This window comes from Bombina bombina, chromosome 1, assembly GCF_027579735.1.
Source record: "Bombina bombina isolate aBomBom1 chromosome 1, aBomBom1.pri, whole genome shotgun sequence".
In the NCBI taxonomy this organism is placed as follows: domain Eukaryota; kingdom Metazoa; phylum Chordata; class Amphibia; order Anura; family Bombinatoridae; genus Bombina; species Bombina bombina.
In genome coordinates this window covers 954,368,122-954,382,629 of record NC_069499.1, presented here as the reverse complement: position 1 = coordinate 954,382,629, position 14,508 = coordinate 954,368,122, and positions in this window count along the sequence as shown.

Sequence of the window (14,508 nt, the reverse complement as noted above, 5' to 3'; positions counted from 1 at the left end):
GCTAAACACAAACACTGCAGAAATGTAAAAATAGCCATTGTCATTAAGGGTAAGAAAATTGAAAAATGGTCCGGTCATTAAGGGGTTAATGATAGTGTAGTGTTAAGTGTAATTGTAATTTAGGTTAGGATTTATTTTACAGGTAAATTTGTAATTATTTTAACTAGGTAGCTATTAAATAGTTAATAACTATTTAATAACTATTCTACCTAGTTAAAATAAATACAAAGTTGCCTGTAAAATAAAAATAAATCCTAAAATAGCTACAATGTAACTATAAGTTATATTGTAGCTATCTTAGGTTTTATTTTATAGGTAAGTATTTAGTTTTAAATAGGAATAATTTATTTAAATGTAGTTATTTTATTTAGATTTATTTAAATTATATTTAAATTAGGGGGTTGTTAGGGTGAGGGTTAGACTTAGGTTTATGGGTTAATAACTTTATTATAGTGGCGACGACGTTGGCTGCGGCAGATTAGGGATTAATAAGTGTAAGATTAGGGGTGTTTAGACTCGGGGTTCATGTTAGAGTGTTAGGTGTAGACATAAAATTCCTTTCCCTATAGGAATCAATGGGGCTGCGTTAGAAGCTGAACGCTGCTTTTTTGCAGGTGTTAGGTTTTTTTTCAGCCTGCTCAGCCCCATTGTTTCCTATGGGGAAATTGTGCACGAGCACGTTTAGCCAGCTTACCGCTACCGTAAGTAACACTGGTATTTAGGTGAGATGTGGAGCTAAATTTTGCTCTACGCTCACCTTTTTGCGGCTAACGCCAGGTTTAAAAAAGTCTGTCTTAAGGTAGCGTTAAAAAAAAAAGGCTCATTAGCAACGCACCCCTGTTAACGCAAAACTCATAATCTCAGTGATTATTTTTTATATTATATATAGTAATAAGGGCTTAAACATACGAGGTCTCAGGTGTTAGAAAAAAAAAAGGCAGGCAAAGGGCTTTAACATTGAGATATATACATATACATTATGTATGTATACTTATATGTATACATATGTATTTATATGGGTATTTATGCATTTACAGACATATATACACATAAAAGCACATAAATACATATGTATACATATATAGACATATATATGTTTACTAAAATAAATTCAAGTTACAATTAAATAATGAATATAGCCTTAAAGTGCAGTCCCTCAGCTTTAATTTGATGGTTTTCACATCCCAATTGGAGGAAGGGTTTAGGAATTACAGCTCTTTAATATGTAGTCCCCTCTTTTTCAAGGGACCAAAAGTAATTGGACAATTGACTCAAACACTGTTTCATGGACAAATGTGAGATATTTCTTCATTATTTCATCATCAATTAAGCAGGTAAAAGGTCTGGAGTTGATTCCAGGTGTGGCATTCACATTTGGAAGCTGTTGCTGTGAACCCACAACTGAGTTCAAATGAGCTCTCAATGCAAGTGAAACAGGACACCCTTAGGCTGCAAAAAAAAAAAAAAAAAACATTAGAAAGATAGCAGAAATATTAGGAGTGTCCAAATAAATAGTTTGGTACATTCTGAAAAAAAAAAAAGAACGCCCTGGTGAGCTCTGCAACACAAAAGGCCTGGACGTCCATGGAAGACAACAGTGGTGGATGATTATAAGATCCTTTTCATGGTAAAGATAAACCCCTTCACAACATCCAGCCAAGTAAGGAACACTCTCCAGGAGGTAACATAGTAACATAGTAGATAAGGTTGAAAAAAGACCAATATCCATCGAGTTCAACCTACACAAATCTAAAATACTTACAAAAAGCTCCAGTTAAGCTTAAATAACCCCACTAAAAGGTGATACTACTTTAATACTAGCAATCATATCCATGTATTTTGTTTATATACAGAAATGTATCCAGACTATTTTTAAATGTATCTAGGGTATTGGCATTCACTACCTCCTTTGGTAATGAGTTCCACAATTTTATTGCTCTTACAGTGAAAAAATGTTTCTGTTGCAGGAGATTAAATCTCCTTTCCTCCAACCTTAAATTGTGACCTCTTGTCAGAAACAATTTTCTTGGAATTAACCAAACTTCTGCCATCTCTGTATATGGGCCTTGAATATATTTATATAAAGTAATCATGTCACCTCTCAAGCGCCTTTTTTCTAAAGAAAACAGACCCAGTTTGGCTAGCGTCTCCTCATAGGTTAAATTCTCCAATCCCGGGGAGGAGCCAACGGCCGAGGAAGCTAGACGTGCCTAGACAGAGCTCCTGACTTTTGAGTCTTAATATGTAATATTCTACAAATTTATTAGCCTTACTAAGCTTGCTTTACCATCAAAGAGCCCATCGCTACTTATGCAGGAGCGCAGGGCAGAAAAAATCTATGCAGTGAGTGCACATTGAGCCTCAGACTTACAACTTTGTCATCCAGCGAACGTCGCCATCTTAGTTTCCGGGCCCACCTTTAGCAAGACCTGAAACTGACTGAGAAACCGGAGGCCTATAAACTACCACCTCCTGAGCTTTTGAGCTTAAATAGCCACTCATCATCTGCATTACTGGGGGTAACGGCGGGCGATTTGTGGACAGTTTGCCTGCTGCACCCGAAGTACAGCACTAGCATGGAGGCCTGGGAGCAGTCTACGCGGCAACTTCTAGACGAGCATTTCCAGAACCTCGAAGCGGATCTTACCTCCTTTATTACAGCTTTGATGCTGCGACCAGAGCCGGCTACAGCAGCCTCGCATTCTCAACAGCGCGATGCTGTTTATGCCTCGCCTGCACTTGCATCCGTACCTCAGGAGGAGCCTGACTCTGCTGTCGGCGGTTCGCTTTCAAAGTCCCTAAGCTCCGGTTCGGAGAAGAAGATTGGTGTGGTGAGTCTTGTTAGAGGGGACCCGGTGGTGGCTCAAAGTGCTGATGATGGGATATTAAGGTCGGGGAGACCTCTACCGCAGAAAGCAATAACTCCATGTGAGTAAGTCGCTAGTCAACATACCTCCTTGCAGTATATAAGATGCCAGAACTTGCGACTACTAAAGAGACCCCATGGACTACACACGATCCTTCACATTCTATGAGATTGTGTCTCTGCAGTGAAGAAGACATGATGTTAACGCTGTGCTTGTCCTACCATGAAGTAGGCTAACTAAGTTGACTGCATATGTTGTTTCATGAGATAATGGACAGTGCACCTGATAAAGTCAACTCTTTTATCTCTATACTTTACATTCACAAGTTTGGTTAAGGTTATAGGTTATGTTATACATGTTAACCTGAGGTCTGTGTTAGTGGACATGGGATCCTCTGGTGCTCACTTATCAGTTTGGATTTAATTTTGACCCTTAATGTAGCTGTTTGAGTGAATGTGTTAATATCCTGCTTAATAAGCTGTCATATCTTGTTATTTAAAAACTCCACATTGTGCTTATTTTTCATAGCCTTCAGTCTATGGAGTTTGTAACCTGAGATCATCTCTATAACACACTGCTAGTTCCCTTGTTAAGTCTTGATGGTTGCAGTGAGGTCTGAGGATATGCCCACTTTACAGTTCTGGACATTCTAGTTAGGGTGTTATATACAAGTATTAAACTTTTACTATAGCATATTATGGGTTTCCATAGCCTCCTTTCCCTAGGTGCTGTACATATATGACCTTCTGTTCCTGGGTGGTGGGCCCACATCCGGGAGTTAGAGTATTCCGGTTCTTTGGGAGGAGCTATTTAATGGTTTAAGTGACACCCATCTATTTCTACCTGGTTCCGAACTCCTATAGTCTGTTCAGTGCCCTGCCCCTCAATGCCAAACACTGCTTAATTATACTGGGAACTGCTACCTGTATCTTACTTACCCTACTTGTTTACTTGATAGCATTAGGTTATCACATATCCAGGTTTAATTATTTGAGCACTATATTATCAGCATTCTACTCCTAAAATTTAGAGTCTATACAGTTGATTATCTATAATGCCTTACTCAGTTTAATCCACTCTGCGAATTGAATTTGGACAGTCATGTCAAACAGCTGTAGAGGATTACTGATACTATATTAGCTGACCCAACTAAACTTTCTTACATGTACAAATATTTGGCGCACCCGGAAGATAGTCAGACATCTTATCTGCTTACCATATGCAACTCATCACCTCCTGCCCCCCCACCCCATATAATAAACATCCCTTAGCAGGAGGATTAAATCAGTTAAATATCGGCACCACAGTTCATTTTATTAGTCCTGCAGGAGCTAAAAGGAGATATACAGTCTTGTATCAAAACGCCCCTTAGACGCCTAGCGCAGGCTGGACCTGCTAAAGTCCTACTATCTCCTAGCTATGATATCCCCCGCGACTCATCTTACCCATTTCAATTGGTGTAGTTTAGTCCCTGGACTTCTCTAAATTGAGTGCAACCACAATCCAGTATACAATTAGCTAACTATTCCATATAACAGCTGGCAATTTATGTCCTCATGAGTCTTCCATCTAGACCATTAAACTTGAATTACCACCTCCTCCCCCCCTCCCCCCCCCCTTTTACTCAATGTGCCTCCTGTAGTAGGAGGATTAAATAAGCGGTTTCTCTAATCTATACCGCACCCAAACTCTTTATAAGTATGCCCTGCTATATAACTGAATATAACGTTTATCCCCCTTTTTCTAATCTAGCAGGATAGTTTGATTGTATCGCATTTAAACATATAGAAATATAAAATTACTATAACTTTAAAAGAATAAAATAAAACTGAGGTAAATTGCATAAAATCCCTGATCTTATGCAATAGCTGGTAGCCCCCTATCATGGTAATACTCACACTTAGTCAGGGGTCGAAGAGTGGCCCTTTTTTATAAGAGGGGAGGCTTAAACCACCATAGACAAGATTGTATTGTGTTCTTACAAAACTTTTTTTTTAACCTTACTTACCTTGTTGTTTTGCTAGTTGATATTACTGTTAACACTTTGCAGCATATTTACTATATGATGTACCTTGTACTATGTTACTTGTGATGGCACTTATGGAATGTTTTACATATCTTGATTGTATGCCAAACTTTACCTCAATAAAAATATTTAAAAAAAAAAAAAAAAAAAAATTCTCCAATTCCCTTATTAGCTTTGTGGCCCTTCTCTGAACTTTTTCTAGTTCTGCAATATCTTTTTTTGCGATCGGTCCCAAGAACTGCACTCCATACTCAAGGTGAGGTCTTACCAGGGGTTTATATAGTGACAGATATCATTAGGTAGTCATATCATTATCCAAATTATCCAAGTCTACAATAAAGAGAAGACTTCACAAGAGCAAATACAGAGGGTTTACCACAAGGATTCAGAAGCCTCAAGAATAGAAAGGACAGATTAGACTTTGCCAGAAAAAGCCAGCTCAGTTCTGAAACAGCATTCGTTGGACAGATGAAACTAAGATTAACCTGTACTAGAATTATGGGGGAAAAAAGTATAGAGAAGGCTTGGAACGGCTCATGATCTGAAGCATACCACATCATCTGTAAAACATGGTGGAGGCAGTGTGATGGCATGGGCATGCATAGCTTCCACTGGGTCATTATTTATTGATGATGTGACAGAAGCCAGATGAATGCTGAAGTGTATAGGGATATATTGTCTGCTCAGATTCAGCCAAATTCAGCTTATTTGATTGGATGGCGCTTCACTTTACAGATGGACAATGACCCAAAACATACTGCAAAAGCAACCCAGGAGTTTTTTAAGGCAAAGTAGTGGAATATTCTGCAATGGCCGAGTCAATCACATGATCTCAACCTGATCAAGCATGCATTTCACTTGCTTAAGACAAAACGTAAGGCAGAAAGACCCATGAACAAACAACAACTGAAGACAGCTGCAGTAAAGGCCTAGCACAGCATCACAAAGAAGGAAACCCAGCATCTGGTGATGTCCATGCGTTCCAGAATTCAAGTAGTCATTGCCTGCAAGGGATTCTCGACAAAAAGTGAACGTTTTATATATAATTGTGTTAATTTGTCCAATTAAATTTGAGCCCCTGAAATATTGGGACTGTGTATGAAAATGTTTACAACTCCTAAACGTTTCATACATTTTTTTTGTTGAACCCCTTGAATTAAAGATGCATCTCGGTTGTTTCATTTCAAATCCATTGTAGTGGTGCCAGAATTATGAAAATTGTATTAGTGTCCAATTATTTACGGACATAGCTGTATATCTATACCTATATATAATCATTTATATATAGGTATAAATAAATATATATATATATATATATATATATATATATATATATATATATATTTATTCATGAATAAATAGAGCATATTCCTCTATGTGAAAACATTGGAATGTGAAATATCTACATTTTCATGTTGGGTTAGAGTATGACAATATGCGATCAGGTTTGTGCACAAGAAAGGTGTTTCAATTTTTTTGCTCCATTGACTTCTATGGGGGAATACATGGACGCATAAGCAATATTCTAACTTCAGCACTCGTCGGGCTAAAATGCAAGCAAAAACAGTTTAGTTTTAACTCATAATATGAGCGCAACCTGATGTGCACAAAAAGCTTACTTCTAGCGCAATTAACACTTGAGTGGGAGCATTAATTAGTGCTCCACTTGTAATCTGGCCCTTTATAAGCAAACTGGTATCTAAAACCTACCAAATTTTATGAATGAACTGAAACATTTTATTAACAAAAGGTAAACTCAACAAAAATATTCTGATGAATATTGCTGTTTAAAGTTGGCACCCCATGTAATTAAATTGTGAATACAAATATATCATTCAATTGTGTTACATTTGTGCTGATTTGTGCTGAAAAAACATTTGTGCACATTATATTTTAGCCCATATGACCTCAATCTCTGCCCACTTTACCACTCCATGTAATTAAATCGTACACCATTTGTTTGTGCCGCATTTGCGCTGATTTTTGCTGCAAAAACAAATATTGTTGTGCCGGTTTCGGTTTGCACTTTATATTTTAGCCCATGTGACCTTAATCTCGGCCCACTTTCCACCCTTTATAATTAAATTGTAAAAAACAATATGCCAATCCTTTGTGTTAGATTTGGGCTAATTTGTGCTGCAAAAACAAATATTTGTGCCGGTTTTGTTTCAGAGATATTGCACATTATATTTAGCCCATGTGACCTTAGTCTCTTACCACTTTCTACCCCATGTAATTAGATTTTAAAATAATAGATAGCATTTGTGCTACAAAAAGTAATTTTGTGCCAGTTTATTTTTCAAGCTATTGTACATTATATTTAGCCCATGTGACCTCAATCTCAGCCCACCCCATGTAATTAAATTGTTAGCGTACTTGAGAATATTCAGTTGGGTTTGCAGATATACGAGAGGGTGTTATGTGTTTTTTCCCCTTTTTTCCTCCCATTGAATCTATGGGTCAGTACGTTAATGTGATTGCAATATTCAAAGTTTGGCTACTTGCGCGCATTGGGTTAGCATGTGAGCAAAATGTTTTACTTTCAACTTGTAATACGAGCGCTACCTGACACACGGAAAAAGCTTACTTCTAGCGTAGTTAGCATGCAAACAAGAGCATTAAACACGGTTCCACTTGTAATCTGGTCTAAATGGGTTGAGCTTGCAACCCATACACACATATTCTTCTCTATATCATATCTGTCTCTATACCAAAGCCCAATACTTAGAGATAACAAATACAAATGAATATTATATTACTTATCTCTCTTACTTCCCACTGGGAATGTCATTTCTTCTAAACTTAAAGGGATAGTAAAGTCAAAATTAAACTTTCAGGATTCAGACTGAGCATGCAATTTTAAACAATTTTGCAATTTACTTCTTTAATCCAATTTGTTTTGTTCTTTTTATATCCTTAGTTGAAAAGCATACTTAGGTAGGCTCATGGTCAGCAATGCACAGCTAGGAGCTAGCTACTGATTGTGGGCTGCAAATATATGCATCCTCTCATTAGCTCATCGGATGTGTTCAGCTAGCTCCCAGTAGTGCATTGCTGTTCCTTCAAAAATAGATATCAAGAGAATTTAAGTAAATTGGAAAGTTGTTTAAAATTGTATGCTCTATCTGAATCATGAAAGAAAAAAATTGTGTTTCATGTCCCTTTAAATATCGAAACTTTCAGTATAACTAGTGATTACACAGGCAACATCAACTATTTTAAATGCTAAAATAAAGGTAAATGTAAACACTCCAGAAGGTAAAATGGATCATTGGGAACAAATTAAAAGAGAAGAAAAAAATAGGGTACACTGTCCCTTTATGTTCATTAAAGGAACACCAAACGCGTTGTAATTACAACAAAATCAAATTGCACACTGACCGCAGTCCACTCTTTCAAATACTTGGGTATGTTGTTAGACCCCAATCTATCTTTTTGCCTCCACATAGAAAAACTTGCATCTAAACTCTGTCAAAAATTAGGTGCCCTGTACAGAAACAAATCTTGCCTCAGCCCTACAGTAAAGGAAAAGATTGTACAGCAAATGCTGATGCCAATCATTGATTATGGGTAAGTAGTATATGCACCTGCACCGCAAACTCACCTTAATAAACTTAATACATTGTATAACTCGTTCTGCCGCATTGTGCTACAATGTAACTACAGGACCCACCATTGTGACATGCTAAAAGAACTAAACTGGCTTTCGTTGGAATCCAGACGCACACCCTCCAGCTTTCCAGCCTTGTGTTTAAGAGCTTTTCTGGGAAGCTCCCACCCTACCTGAGCAGAATGCTCTCCCCGGCTGTTCCCACCTCCTATAACCTCCGATCCAATAACAGCACATTATTTAGTCTGTCTCAATACAAAAAGAAAGCAGCTCGATCCTCCTTTTCCTACAGAGCACCACAGTTATAGAACGACCTCCCGCACACTTTCAAACCTTCCCCAAGCCTAATATCCTTTAAGAGATCCCTCTCTACATATCTCAAAACAGAATGTACCTGTCATGGTTGATTATATATTTCCTACCTGTTCTATAAAAAATTTGCATAAATTATGTATTAAAGGGACAGTAAACCTTAAAAATAATGTTATATAATTCTGCACATAGTGCAGAATTATATAACATTATTTAGTTGCTATAGCTATAAACGCCTTTTTTACCTTTTAATTTGTTAAAAATATGGCGCTTTTACAGACCCGCTCTCTGCTCTCTGCTGAGCGGGTCTGTTATATTTAGTCAGCGCATCGGGCCAGCTGTATAGTCACAGCCCGGCCCGACCGCGCCATAAGACTAAGTGCAGCTCGCTCCTTTCACAGGAGCAAGCTGCACTTAGTGCTATGGTGCGGTCGGGCCGGGCTACGAATATACAGCTGGCCCGATGCGCTGACTAAATATAACAGACCCGCTCAGCAGAGAGCAGAGAGTGGGTCTGTAAAAGCGCCATATTTTTAACAAATTAAAAGGTAAAAAAGGCGTTTATAGCTATAGCACCTAAATAATGTTATATAATTCTGCACTATGTGCAGAATTATATAACATTATTTTTAAGGTTTACTGTCCCTTTAATATTGTTTTTGTATTTTATTGTACCCTATTGTAACAATGCAATGTTTTGCAATGTTTTGTAGACCCAGGACATACTTGAAAACAAGAGAAATCTCAATGTATTCTTCCTGGTAAAATATTTTATAAATAAATAAATGTTTGCTGTCTTCCTGTAGAATAACATATGAGCCAGCCAAGTAAGTTATAAATATATATATTTAAATAAAACAAAACACACAGCCAGATTACGAGTTTTGCTTTATGGCTGGCTCCCTAATAACTTGCAAGTTATTTCCACCGCTCACCTTTAATAGCGCTGCTATTACAGGTTTAAAAAAACGGCTTGTGCGGGCGATATGGTTGCGTTGAGCTCCATATCACACCCAAATACAAGCGGTGCTTTGACGTGCTCGTGCACTATTTCCCCATAGACATCAATGGGGAGAGCCAGCTAAAAAAAAAGCCCATAAAGCTCTGTAACGCAGTCCCATTGATGTCTATGGGGAAATAAAATGTATGTTTAAACCTAACACCCTAACATAAACCCTGAGTCTAAACACCCCTTATCTGCTGCCCCTGGCATCGCCGACACCTAAATTACACTTATTAACCCCTAATCTGCCAGCCCCAATGTCGCTGCCACCTACCTACACTTATTAACCCCTAATCTGCCGCCCCAATGTTGACACCACCTACATAAATTTATTAAACCCAAAACCGACACCCTCTCGCATCACAAACACTATTTAAATACTATTAACCCCTAATCTGCCATCTGCCCACTCTGCTGCTATAATAAACCTATTAACCCCTAAACCTAACCCTAACGTAACCCTAACCCTAACACCCCCTAACTTAAATATAATTAAAATAAATCTAAATAAAACCTACTATTAATAACTAACTAATTTCTATTTAAAACTAAATACATACTTACCTGTAAAATAAACCCTAAGCTAGCTACAATATAACTAATAGTTACATTGTAGCTAGCTTAGGTTTTATTTTTATTTCACAGGTAAGTTTGTATTTATTTTAACTAGGTAGTCTATTACTAGGTACCTAGTTAAAATAAATACAAAGTTATCTGTGCAATAAAACATAACCTGAGTTACACAAACACCTAACATTACAATAAAATTAAATGAAATTATCAAATACAATTATCTAAATTACAAAAAAAAAAAAAACTAAATTACACAAAATAAAAAAATAAATTATCAAAAATGAAAACGAATTACACCTAATCTAATAGGCCTATCAAAATAAAAAAGACCCCCAAAATAAAAAAATCCCTAGCCTACACTTAACTGCCAATGGCCCTAAAAAGGGCCTTTTGCGGGGCATTGCCCCAAAGAAATCACCTCTTTTACCTGTAAAAAAAAAATACAAAATCTCGTAATACCGGCGCTATGGGGGTCCCATTGAAAAATGAATTTTTTAAAAGTGCGGTACTGACGTTGCATGATGGCCAAAAAAGTGTGCGGTACACCTATACCTACAAGACTCGTAATAGCAGCTTTAGGGGGAAAGCAGTGTTATGCTCATAAGGCAAAACTCTGTTTGTTTGCTGTCATTTGTTTTTTCGTAGTCAAACTTTACCTACCACTTAACATATTTGGAGGAGCCAATCTGTACGTTTTAATGAAAGATACAAGGCTAGCCACAGGCATTATGTTAGCAAAACATGCATTGTTTTGCAGTTCATTATCTGGTAACCTCTGCTGAGGCCAGTTAGAGACATATATGTAACAGGGTTAGGCTTGTGAGATCTGCATTATGTACTTCTAGTACTCAGAATTGGAAAACCCATCATTTTCAAAGTTAAATTACATGAAAAGGGGCTAAAACTATTTATTAAAGTATACTGCAGAGTTATTTTACCATTCATAATGAAACATATTATTGACGCTATCTCAAGGTGTTTATTGTCCCTTATAGTCCAGGGCAACCTATATGTACCTATATGTGAAACTACAGGATTTTGTAAAGCTGCTACATGACCATAATAGCTTTAATTCTCTATTATAATCCTAGCCACATCTGATTAATCAGGAATGTAGACTTCAGGAAATAATAGACAAGACCTTTTGTTTATATATTATCCAATAGAAGCTCTAAAGTGTGATGTGTCTCTACACAAGTTAGTGTCAAAAGTGGTAAAGTCTCATTAGCATGCACATAAATTAATATTTATTTCTTGTGAAAACAGAGGAACTTTTGGCAAAGTATTGCTCTTGCCAGTCGTAAATTATAGGCTTTAAAAGGACACTAAACACAATTTTTTTCTTTCATGATTCAGATAGAGCATGCAATTTTAAGCAACTTTCCAATTTATTCCTATTATTTTTTCTTCATTCTCTTGCTATCTGTATTTGAAAAAGCAGGACTGAAGAGGTTAGGAGCCTGGACTGGCTATAGGGCATACCGGGCATTTGCCCGGTGGTCCGCCGGTTACCTTAGCCCCGCCCACCCGTAACTTTGTGTGTGGGTCAACTTAGCACACAGTGATGAGCGGTGCGGCTGTATACGCGTGCACAGTCTGTGACAACAGTGACTGACATCATGTGGAAGAGAAGGGCCTCAACTATGGGACTATTGTCTGGACTGAAGTACAGCGTGAGCTTACCCCAAAAGTTTACTGGGCTGGCCTGCGGCTGCACACTGTCTGGTGACTAATTCAGAGAGAGAGCAGTGAACAAGGTAGGTCAGACCGTATGAGCAGAGGTTGAACTACGGGGGGCCCAACTTTAGACAGGTTTTTTTTGTCTTTAAATAATTTTGGGGGGTCACGGGGGCTGGGTGCATCATTTTATTGAAGGGGAGCTGGGGGAATAATTTTATTGCTGGGGGCATAATTTATTGCAGGGGGGCTGGGGGCATCATTTTATTGCAGGGGGCTGTGGACATTACTTTATTACAGGGGGGGTTGGGGGTTTCATTTTATTGCTGGGGGCATCATTTATTACAGGGGGGCTCAGGGCATTATTTTATTGCAGGGGGGCTGGGGCATCATTTTATTGCTGGGAGCATTATTTTATTGCAAGGGTGCTGGGGGCATAATTTTATGCAGCGAGGCTGGGGGCATCATTTTATAGCAGGGAAGCTGGGGACATCATTTACGGCTGGGGCATTGGGGGCATCATTTTATTGCAGGGAGGCTGGGGATATATACTGAGCGCATATATAAACAAGTATTGTGTGTGCAGACCTTTTGTAATGAGGTGCTTAAATGCTGATATATACTGTATTGGACTATATTGGACTAGTTAATGATTTTAAAATATTATATTAGCCTAAAGCCTTTTATCTGCTGAACTAGGAAGCAGTGGTCTTAAAATAAATAAAAGTATGATACTGTGTGACAAGCAGTTTAGAAATGGTCTGGCCTTAGGCAAATATATTTTTAAATCATTAACCATTCCATTTCTAAACTGGCTCTGTTATTTTAAATGGGACCAAATAGTTTAAAAACACATGACTTCATATTGAAACCTTTAGGTTCAATACCTCAAACAGATTAAAAAGGAAAGGTTAAAAATCTGGATTGCTTTTAGATTGAATATTTGGCAGTTTTTGTTTGAACTGAATTGAATTTTGCTGGAAAGTTCATGTCCATGTGTCTTCTGGTCACAATGATTGGCTCTTCATTCTCTTTGTATCTTTATTTGAAAAGCAAAAATGTAAGCTTAAAAATTCGCCCATTTTTGGTTCAGCACCTGGGTAGGGGAGTGGGGCCTCTTTGCCCTAAAATGCCCAGGCCTCTTTTTGGTCCCAGTCCGGTGCTGGGTGAGGGAGGCTTGTGGGTAGAGGTAACAGGTGTTTTTTTGGGTTGAAGATCAATCGGAGGGGCAGAGCCGTGGGTGTGCCATAGACTGGATTGGGCTCCGCCAGGGTGGGCTGGAGGCGGAGCTTGAACAGTTTCTCGTTTCAATCCTAAAACCAAGACATTTGCCCTGAAGAAGATTCTGCAGGTAGAAGATCCCAAACCATGACAATCCCAGAATATACAGGATGATTGTGAGCTCTGAGAATGTAGATTAAGAGAGGAAATTAACTTTAGGGGTTTTATTGTTGGCTTTTTTTGGACTGGGGGATTTAGCTTTCAGTTGTGGCCATTATGTGTTATGATTATGCTAAAATGTTTGTCCAACTAGGGTTGTCAGTGCCACCCAGTAGATAGTTTACTGATATGCTAATTTTTTTTAAGGTTCAGGTAAAAGTTGAAAATAAAAATTACATATAGAAATAAAGATACTGTCATGTTGAAACTTTAAGTGTGTTGGGATCTAATTATAATCCAATTATCATTTAAAATCAGCACTAGCAGCTTTAGTTCCTAATATATGCTGAAAAAAGAAGAAGGCGCCTTAAAGTATATTTCATACAAAAGTATTAGGTTCAGTAAACTCCTGTTTTTGCTAGCATGGCAGGAATTGTTCAACACAATGCGGTTCGAATAACAAGGCTGAACAAAATCAGCACACAAGACAACTTCCCAGAAGTAAAATATAAAACCAATGCTTTATTGTCTCTTGCAACGCGTTTCTCGACCACCAAATAGGTCGTTTCATTAGGCAGTAAAAACAGATACAAAATAGCTTAATTAGCAACATTAAATACGCTTGTTGTGGTTAAAACAGGAAGTTGTCATTTTCTAAAAAACGCCAATAGGAATGTAACATAGTGATCATGTGTGGGCTATTTGCTGTGTATTAAAGAGATCTCTTTGTATAAGCATCAAAAAGTTTTGTTTACATATGGTCAAATTTACCTTATATTAGCGCCTTGCTATACATCACATATGATTTATATAAAATAACATTAACATACAAATATTGGAAAACATATTTTTGAAAATGCACTGGATCGCAGCTTTGGAATCTAAAACAGTGTACTAGCCGCAGGTGAGTGCTAGCCTGCTCGTAAGCACCGGTCACAGGACGGTGCCACACTTTCTGGTAAGCCTAATACCATTTACACGCTTTCATATCTTTTGTATGAAGTGCACTATGAGGCGCCCTCTTCTTTTTTCATCATATTCACAAATTGCCTAACACACC